Genomic DNA, 9,813 nt, shown 5'->3' with positions numbered 1-9,813 from the left:
ATTTGTTTTTTTCCTTTTTTAAAGATTTTATTTATCTATTTGTGAGAGAGAGAGAGAGAAGGAACAAGTGGTGGGGAGGGGGCAGAGGGAGAAAGAGAGAGAAAAGCAGATTCCTGCTGAGGAGGGAGCCGGATGCAGGGCTTGATCCCAGCACCCCGGCATCACCACCCAAGCGGAGGGTAGATGCTTAACCGATTGAGCCACCCAGAGGCCCCTATGCTTTTCTGCTAAGCTTTTATTTTTATTTTTTTATTTATTATTATTATTTTAAGATTTTATTTATTTATTCATGAGGGACACAAGAGAGAGGGGCAGAGACACAGGCAGAGGGAGAAGCAGGCTCCACGCAGGGAGCCCGACGTGGGACTCGATTGCAACACCCTTTTTTTTTAAATTTTTTATTTTATTTTATTTATTTATGATAGGCACACAGTGAGAGAGAGAGAGAGGCAGAGACCCAGGCAGAGGGAGAAGCAGGCTCCATGCACCTGGAGCCCGACGTGGGATTCGATCCCGGGTCTCCAGGATCGCGCCCTGGGCCAAAGGCAGGTACTAAGCTGCTGCGCCACCCAGGGATCCCTGCAACACCCTTTATAGCAAAAGCCCCCCACCCCCACTCCCGTGTGGAATCCAGAGCTGTCAGGGCTTCTCGATCTGAACCACACACTCGTGCCTCCTTTTGAAGACATCCAGGTCCTTTTCTTCTGTAGAACGTGGCTTCGGAGGATGTTTCCTCGTGGGCCAGAGTCATTTGAGCTGGGACCATCCTGGGTGCCCCCTGCGTGGCTTGGAATTCCTTCCCTTACAGTGATGTCAGGTTGGGTGGCTTGACTAAGGTGGTGCCTGCCAGGGTTCCTTGCTGCCAGGTTACTCTTTCTTTCCTTGTAACTAATGCGTCTTTGTGACGACTCACTTTGAAACAGTGCAAGCATCCGTCTCTTCATCGGACCCACGCTTTATCCTCTTGCTGAGTTCTAGCAGGAGGGACGCACGGCTCCTTGCTGTATGCAGCACCTTATAATCCATAGCTAGCATGGCGCGTGATCATGAGCCAGGGCCCGTGGGTGCCCCTCCAAGTGGCTCCTGGGGCCTCGGGGCCCGGCTCCATCATTCTGAGAGCGTCCCCTTGCTTTCTGCCACAAGATATCCCAGCGGCATCTTGCGCTTTCCCTTAGACTCAGGTCTCCAAAGAACCCTGGTTCCTGTAGTCGAGAAGGGTACATAGAAGCCAACATCTGGGGGCCCAGGGTGCTCGCTGCAAGTGGGAAGGTGCTGCTCCCGGGCCCTCTCAGTGGACAGAGCAGGGGCCGGGGGCAGGACACCCATATGTGCATGTATACACACGTGCGTCTGCACGGGGAGAGCCTAAGGCACACGTTTAAATCTGTATTTATTTCTGTGTCTCTCATACTGAAAACCACACAGACTCTTGAAATTCCAATCTGACAGCACAGGGCTCGTCTCCCTTCTCTCCCTTTCTGTACCTGCAGCTCCCTTCTCGGACGTGCAAGTCTGGCTTCCTTTATCCTTAGCATATTGACCAGTTTGGGGGATCCCTTATGTGTAACAAGTTTCCCACCTCTGCTTCCCCACCCTCCACCCCTCCCACCCCCTGCGCACATACCGGGATGCCCTCCTCACCCCTCGCAGGCTCGGGCATCCCCTCTGGGCCGCTCCCCCACGTGGACAACCTCTGACCCTTTGGGCTGTGGCACCCACACAGGCCAACCCTCCACAGGGGTGGCCTTCTCCCCTTGCTCGGGCTCTTGTCCTCCGGGCCGCTGGTACCCCGCGGACACTCCCCTTCCCGGAGCTAGTAAGTAGCGAAGCTCGGATTCAAAACCAGATCTCTCGGCTGCAGACTCTGGGCCCTCGACCACTGCGTCCTCTCCAAAGTCCCGAGGAGGAGCACGCTTGGTGTCCAGGTGGATCTCCCCAGTTGGAGATCCGAACTGGGACGGAGGCCACTCTCAGCCTGAGCCAGGACAGGTTCTCCAGGGGGAACAGGCCGCCACCCTCCCCACCTCCAGCCCTTCAGCACGGCTCGTAGGCCTCGCCAGGGAGGAACTCGGGAATTTTGAGTCATCTGCCTGCCTGTGGCAGGTAATAAAAACAGCTCACCATGTTTTCAGCGCTGCAGTTTACAAAGTCCTCTGTAACTTGCTGAGTCTTCACACCGGCTCCGGGAGGGCAGGCTCAGCAAACCCGTTGTGTGGTCAGTGAAACCTGCGCTCAGACCGGGACAGAAATCCGACGGCTAGCGGGTGTCAGCCGGGGAATCCTCCCGGGCCTGACCTCCCCTTCACCGCACCCCACGCCTCCCCACTTCCCTCCGGGGGGACGGCTCGCCTCGCCCCTGAGCCCCTCCAGAGGACTCGCAAGTGTGTGGCTCCGGTCACACGGGGTGGCGCTGGCAGCTCTGTCCCTGCTCTTCAGGGCTCGCCGTCTGGGGCAGGCGTCCCAGGGGGCCGTGGGGACACGCACGCCCCTCTTCCTAGCAGCCTGGCTGCTGACTCTTTTTAACTGGGCCAGCACACCGAGGGGTGGCCCGTGCGTCGTGCGGGGTTCTCCGTCGCCTGCCCCATTCTCCTCGGGGAATGCCACGTGCGCCGGACAGACGGCCACCTCAAAGGCGGGCCCAGCCCCAACGCAGGACAAACCCCTGCGTCTGCGGGCCCGGGACCAAGGCCGGCCTGTGAGTGCGGCCAGCGCCCCGGCCCAGCACGGTGACTCCGCTCAGGCCGCATCCCGGGCAGGGGAGCCGGGTGGGCGGGGGGCGGCCCCCCAGGCTGCCTCGTGGGAGCCCCGGGCAGGCCAGGCTCCTGCGTGCATCAGCCCCAAGCCGAGCTCAGCCCGGAGCCTCTTACCTGGCCGGCCGGGGACACCACTCCCCACGGTGGGAACAACCTTCGTCCCCCAAATTCCTCAGGAGGGAAACTGAGTCATGGCGCAGCCCCCAGCTATGCGAGACCGGCTGAGGCAAGCGGATGACCGCCCTCCCCTCCTCACAACCGCTTCAGAAACCCCCTCCCCTCCCCAGTGCATCCTGGGGGGCCCACCCTCTCCCCCTGGGCGTAGGAGAAGGTCGAGGCCAGCCCGCAGCCACCTGTGGTCCCGGTAAAGGGTGGGCCACACGCAAATGCCTCCCACTGGCAGACAGGGGTCCGTGGTAGCCGGGGCATGGCAAGGCCAAGAGAAGAGGCCTGTGGAAACGTCTGGCACTCCCCTGTCAGGCCTCAGTTTCCCCATCTGTAAAACAAGACTGTTCTTTTTTTTTTTTTAGATTTATTTATTTATTCATGAGAGACACAGAGAGAGAGAGGCAGAGACACAGGCAGAGGGAGAAGCAGGCTCCGTGCGGGAGCTCGATGCGGGACCTGATCCCGGGACCCCAGGATCACACCCTGAGCTGGAGGCAGACGCTCCACCGCTGAGCCACCCAAGGGCCCCAAGACTGTTCTCTCTGACCAGTGGTAGGTATTGTGTCCTGCATGCGGCCGTGGCCCCCTTGGGGGTGGGGCTTGCCCGGCAAGTAGGACTCCAGCTCCCACCGGGACTATGTCCCCAGAGCTAGACCTTGGGCTTCTCTTCATATATGGGGTGAGGGTGAGTTGAGGCGGGTGGGGCCCTATTTACAGTTTGGCTGGAAAAGAATAAGGTGTGAAAACCACGGACTGGGGGGAGCTCGGGGCCTCCCGCTGGCCGTTCCTGGCTCCCCTCCCTCCTCCTTATTAAGCTCACTCAGCACTCAGACGGCGCAGATGGGCCCTGGGAGACAGGGCGCCAGCTGGGCACTCGGGCCCGCTCAGGCCAACACCTGAGTGTCCCAGGGATACTCAGGAAGGCACCTGTGAACAGGTAGGGTCCAGCTCGGGTCCAGAAGATGGGGCTGTGGACGAAAATGAGTTGAGAGCTGCCTCAGTTTCCCTTGGGTGCTCATCCTTGTAAAGGCCAAACTAGCGGGGAGGCTGGGGGGAGAAGCATCCTCAGGTGTCCCCAGGTTAATGCCAAGAGTACAGAGAGAACAGGATTGTGATCTTGCCTCGGGGTCGCAGGTACCCAGGAGCTGATGCTTAACTGTAATTACACCCGAGCCAGAGAGCTGTGACCAAGACACAGCCAGACGGCACTTCAGGATGGGACACATGCCACAGAGACAGGGCGATGGGGTAGACGGGGTGGGGGCAGCACTGGATGAGTCCCTGGGGAAGGCCCCTGTCAGGGGGTGCCCCATGATCCAGCCCCAGGGGCCGTGAAGTGGTCCCTGAGACTCGGGAAGGGGATTCATCCAAGCAAAGGCCCTGGGGTTGGAAAAGGGTTTGGTTTTTTGGAGGAACAGAAAGGTCTCTATGGGTACAGCTGTCTCCTCACAGGCCTGCAGCCCCACTGCCTTTGGGGGGCACCTGCCTGACCCCCCTCCATCCCCACCCTGGGCCTAGAAGTGTGCACCCAGTGAATTCTCTGCTTCCTCCATCTCCTGACACTCAGCTGCCCTAACTCTTTTGGAGGCAGAGTCACAGGTGAGAATTCCTGTCCCAGGCCATCAGGAGAGGACCATGGGCCGCGCCAGGGCAGGCTGGGAAACTCAAGACACAGGGACCTCAGGATCCTGACTGCGTGGCTGCCTCCCTGTTCCCCCCCCCTCCACCCGCCTGGCTCAGGTGCCCAGACACGTGCCAGCCTCTTCCTGGTGGGGGCCCCGCCCTGGCAGACGAAGCTCGCCCAAGAGCAGGTGATGTCACTGCCTCGGGGCCGGGCACCCGCTGCCCTGGGAGTGATGGGCAGCCTGTCCTGGCGGTGGGGCAGGAAGAGCGGGCTGCCCCCCGACTGCAGAGGAAGGCAGGGCGACATGTGTCAGGTGCTTCCGTCACAGCTCCCGGCCCTCCCGCCGTCCCGAGGCCTTCCGCAGACACAGGGGCCGTCTCGGGGCCCGAGCCCTGTCTGCCGGGGGCCAGGAGCCAGGAACTGTCAGGTTTTGGCAGCCAGGCTCTCCTGAGGACGAGGTGCAGGGACGGCTGAGCGGGGGCGGCGGGGAGCACGTCTCCGAGCAGGTTTTACGGTGCCTGGGCTGGCAGGTGCTCCCGAAGGAGATGTCACCGTGGAGACGGGGTGGGGGGTCTGTGGGAGGCAGCCCCGCGGTCCCCAGCAGCCTCGCCGCCGCCTTGGGAAGGGGCGGCCGGGGGGTTCAGCAGGCCCCGAGGTCTCAGGGCGCCGGGCCCCGCCTCGGGGTGGACCTGGTGCTCCCCCCACGCCTGCGCTCGGCCGGCAAGTTGTAATGAGCCCCCCCACCCCCCAATCAGGCCGTCAGAGCTGCCTTCCCGTTTGCAGGACACACGCGGTTACAGGCAGCAGCTAAATGACATTCCCTGGTGCACCCAACACCCAGGCTGGAGCAGCCTCCAAGGCCACGGACCTGAGCTCCGCAAAATGCCACGGCTGGAGGGAAAGGGGCCCGTGTGGGGCGGACGAAAGAGAACCGAAAGGCAACTGAAGGCTGTGAAGCAAAGAAAGAGGCACCGGCCAGACTCTGGAAACCACGTGCTGAGCCCTGCCCTCAAGGTCCCTCTATCACCCCTGACCTGGGCCTCAGTTTGCTCACCTGTAAAATGGGGGAACGAGGCCGCATGAGGCCACGGACGGGCAGGCGGGGCAGGTGAGAGATGGCGGGTTCCCAGAGCAGAGGGCCGAGGCCGGGAGACCTTGGTGGCCGCCCAGGAGGCTCGGGACGGCGGCCCCCCAAGCTCACTCGGGAGCTGGGGCCATGGGACCACGGGAGCCAGGACTTTACCCCAAAGCAGCACACGCACCTCACATCTCGGGGCAGCCCGCAGCTCCCGGGGAGGGTGCCTGCCCCAACTGTGGCCGGATGGCCCGTCGGAGCTCACATGAGGTGACTCGTGGATCACTACGGTTTGGGTTTCGGAGGATTTTAACATGAGGGTCTCTCTCCCCGTCACCCGCGTTACCGGCAGGGGCGGCCTCGTCCACCTCGGAATCCCAGGACTTGGCTGCAGCCAAACATTTAGAGGAAGAGGAGTCGTATGATCACTCGTGCTGTGGGGCGGTCCCCACACCCGGCCCAGCCCAGGAAGGGGACGGGGCTGGGGGTGCCCAGGAACCTGCACCACCATCCAGCTCCCCTGACACCCCCTAGGGAAGGAGGGGGAAGTCTCTGGGGGCTCCCAGTGCCCTCGTGCTGCACAGGGACCAGCGGGGTCCAGAGAGGGCCAGGGGCTCGCCCTGGGTCACACAGCAGCCAAGCCACCCTCCTTAGCGTCCCCTCCTTCCCCTGCCCACTCCTCGCTGTCCCCCCAGCCTCCCCCCCCACCCCCTACCTGCCCACCAGCCGCACACCTGGCAGCTGGGCTCTCCCTTCCGAGCACCGGGCTTCTGTGGGCCGCAGACACACCGCCCTCGGGGCTGGCCTCCCCCCAGATGTCTCCCCTGCGCTGTCCCTGGTCCCCCGACCTAGGAGCCCCCGCCTGGAAGGTCTCCGGCCGCCGCACACCTCACTGCCCTGACGATTCCACCCGCCCTGGGGCCCGCTGCTCCTTCCCTTGGTCCGCTGGGACTCAGGCCTGTGCCCCGGCTCCCGAGGACTCCTATCACCTGCCCTGGACGCCGGCCCTGCATCCCGTGAGCCAGAGGGCGGTGGCGGGCCCCGGGGACGGCTGTGGGTGGTCGGGGACAGCACAGAGCTTAGTGCTCAGCGGTCATACTCTCGGTCCTGCTGTCGGGGTCACAGGTCCTCGTGGAGGAGGGGACTCGGGCCAGCTGAGGAGAAGCTGCCCTGTGACGGGCACTCTCTGTCCCCCTAGGTCACTGCCGGTGTGTCTGGGGCGGACAGCTGTCCTTCTGTCTGGCCTCCGACCACCCAGCATCTGAACCCAGCTGTGAGTCTCGGGGGCCCCGCCTCACTGCCCCCCAGGCCTGCCAGGCTGCCTCCCGGCCTCCCTCAGCCACTCGGATGCCCCTGCCCAGACTCTGAAGCCAGAGCGGCGGGGCTGGCGGCGCCGTGGGGCACAGGCACGTCCAGTGTGCAGGGTGGTGGCCTAGGTGACCGGTTCCCTTGGCAAGTGTGCAGGAGTGAGGCAGGCCGGGAGCCCCAGGATGGGCGGGGACAGGCACTGTCCCTGCCCACCCGACGGCATCGTGCCCTCCCCCTGCTTGGGGAGCCCCAGAGACACTCAGGCTTGTCTGAGCCAAGCTGGGCCGTCCCATGTCTCCAGACGCCAACGGAGGTCTCCCAAGAAGGGGACGCAGGAATCGCCACCCGGGCCCTGAGGCCAGGCTGGGCCGCGGGCTCTAGCAGCCCCGGGGCTCCCACTCTGGGTGTGCTGGTGGGCGCGACAGTGGGGTCCCCTGACTGCTTCCCGCTGGCACTCACAGCGGGAGCCTCTCCGCCGCCCCACCTCCCACAGCAGCGCCAACACCCCCTTCCCGGGCCCCAGGGTGGTCTCGCACAGCCTCGGGCCGGAGCCTGGACAGACGCGGGCTCAGGGGACGGACCCACAGCCAGGCCGGGGAGTCAGCCTGCAGGTGCTTCCCAGCTCAGCTGCGTGACCTGGGGCGCAGGATGGCTCGGGGGGTCAGGGACCTCGGATGCGGGGATCCCCCGCTCGCCCCAGGCCCGGCAGGCGTGTCCTGCAGACACGGGCCTACTACGTGGGGCTCTGGCGGCCACATACGGCCTCTGTTACACATTTTTGTGTTTCTGCCAACCCTTCACAAGTGTGCCAACTGTTCTTACTCTCAGGCTGTGCAAGTGCAGGCCAGATGCGCCTCGCCCCCGGAAACCCTTCTGGAACGGATGTGCCACGTTGGGCCCCTGGGACAGTAAGAAGTCCTTCATGACGGCCCCGCGCAGTCCCGGCCACTCGAGTCCGGGCGTTTCCGAGACCCATCAGCTGGGGAGGTGGCAACGGGGTAACGACCGTGGACCTGGGCTCAGATCTTTGCTCTGCTGCTTCCGACACGGCGGCCGCGGGCTCCTTACCTGTGGGATGGGGATGACCTGAGTGGCAGCTCACGGGGGCGGCTGTGGGGATAAAGCTCCCCGGGAGCACTCGCCCGGGCTGACGGGCACGAAGCCGGGAGGCGTCCGGTGGCCCCATCCTGCTCTGGGGTGCCGGATACCCATGAACCTGTGCGAGTCCCACCCCTCTTGGGCCTCAGTTTCCCAAAACGTTGCTCGTTGGACAGATCTCTGCCTACCGTCCACCCTCCAGGAGTTAGGAAGATGAGAGCCTCCGTGCACGTGTGTGCGCCCCGTCCTGGCAGCTGCCCCAGGCCGCGGGCAACCCCGGAGCGGCGCAATGCAGCAGTGAGGGCAGCCAGGCCTGGTGCCCAGCCTACCTGTCGGGTTCGCGGCTGCCCCCCCCCCCCCCCCCCGCCCCAGAGCCCAGGCTCGGGCCCTTCCATCCCCCGAGGCTGCTGCGGAGACCCTGGGGGTGGGCGGGCTCTCTCCTCTGACGCGCCGTCTCCCCAGGGCCCCTCGGCCTCGAGATCGCCGTGGGGTCCTGCCCCGCGGCCTAGCCCCACCCGCTGGGGGACAGCCAGTCACCCGGGAGGGATGGGTGGCTCCCAGCAGGGCCCCGCGAGAGGCTGCTCAGAAGCCTCTGCTCCCACGTCAGGGAGACGCTGCTTAGACCCACAGTGCTCTGGGCCCTGCTCTGCGCTGGGCACTTCACGAACACGGTGGCGTTTATCCGGGGAGGCGGCACTGCGGGCCACCCTCACAGGGCCCCAGCAGGGCTGCCGGGGGAGGCGGCTGGCCGAGGGCCCACAGCATAGAGGAGGCCGAATGAGAACCCCGCACTGGGTGGCTGCAGAGCCCTCGAACTTCTCCCCTGCTCCCCAGCCCTTAGAGTTGGAAATGACCTTCGACCTCATCATCCCCCCCCGCCCCCCCCGCCCCGTGCATGTCCGATTCACAGCAGCCGCTGTGGACCGCTGTCGGGATGCCTCCGATGACAGGAGACTCACTCCCTCCAAAGTGCTCTTGTCGCTGCAGGAGCCCCGCTGGCGGCTGCGCTTTCCTTCGATGGGACCCACACCACATCTGCGAAAGCCCCTCCTGGGGGTGAGTCACTCATAACCCCAACGACTCACGTTGCCAGAGCCTCCTCTGTGCCAGGTGCTGTGCAAGCGCCTTGTCAGCCAGATGAGACATGTCCATCCTATACAGGAAGAAACTGAGGCCCAGAGAGGAGAAGGGCTTGGTCCAAGGCTGCACAGCCAGCTGAACTCAATAGGACCCCAGAGCAGAGCTGAGCAGCTTCAGAGGGGCAGAGGAGGGTGGGCGGGCTGGGGAGGGATGGGGCCAGCCCCCCTGCGTCTCAGCACAGCAGGTGGGGGCCGGGGGGGTGGTCGGGGGACCAGGGGCGGCTGCCAGAGCAGGGAAAGCAGAGGAAGGGCGACCTGAAGGCTCGGGGACCCAGTATCTGCAGCCTGGGAGCCCCGCCTGTAAGGTCACCCTGGGGGGAAGCCGGAGCCCCTCTGGCAACCGGGGGCAGGGAAGGAGGGAAGGATCGGTGTCCTGTGCTGTGAAAAGAATCAGCCCACCGGCCACCATCTCCGGCCACCATCTCCGGAGCCAGGAGAAGAAACAAAGTGTCATTGTCCTGCCGCATGCAGTCACGTTCCACGGGGCTGTGACCTCATCCCCACGAAGAGACCAGGGCCGAGGGCAGCCATGTGACTGGGGACCAGGCCGCCGGCCACTCGCGGCTCCAAGCCCAGCACGCAGGCCCCACCAAACAAAAGCTACCTCCTAATTGCCCTATTTGCCCTGGCATTAGGGCCAGTGGGGCC

The 9,813-nt window shown here is 64.2% G+C and overlaps 1 long non-coding RNA gene across 1 annotated transcript; it reads right to left on the bottom strand.

Moving 5' to 3' along the window:
* Window positions 1-913: 913 nt before the first annotated feature.
* On the bottom strand, window positions 914-2,998 carry LOC125754498 (uncharacterized). The gene is made up of 2 exons (XR_007408867.1): window positions 2,122-2,998; window positions 914-1,202 (listed from the first exon to the last, which is right to left on the bottom strand). It is a non-coding gene; the product is annotated as an uncharacterized LOC125754498 (long non-coding RNA).
* Window positions 2,999-9,813: the final 6,815 nt, after the last annotated feature.

This window comes from Canis lupus, chromosome 2 (assembly GCF_003254725.2).
Source record: "Canis lupus dingo isolate Sandy chromosome 2, ASM325472v2, whole genome shotgun sequence".
Classification (NCBI taxonomy): Eukaryota; Metazoa; Chordata; class Mammalia; order Carnivora; family Canidae; genus Canis; species Canis lupus.
This window is presented reverse-complemented; position numbering and strand designations above follow the sequence as displayed.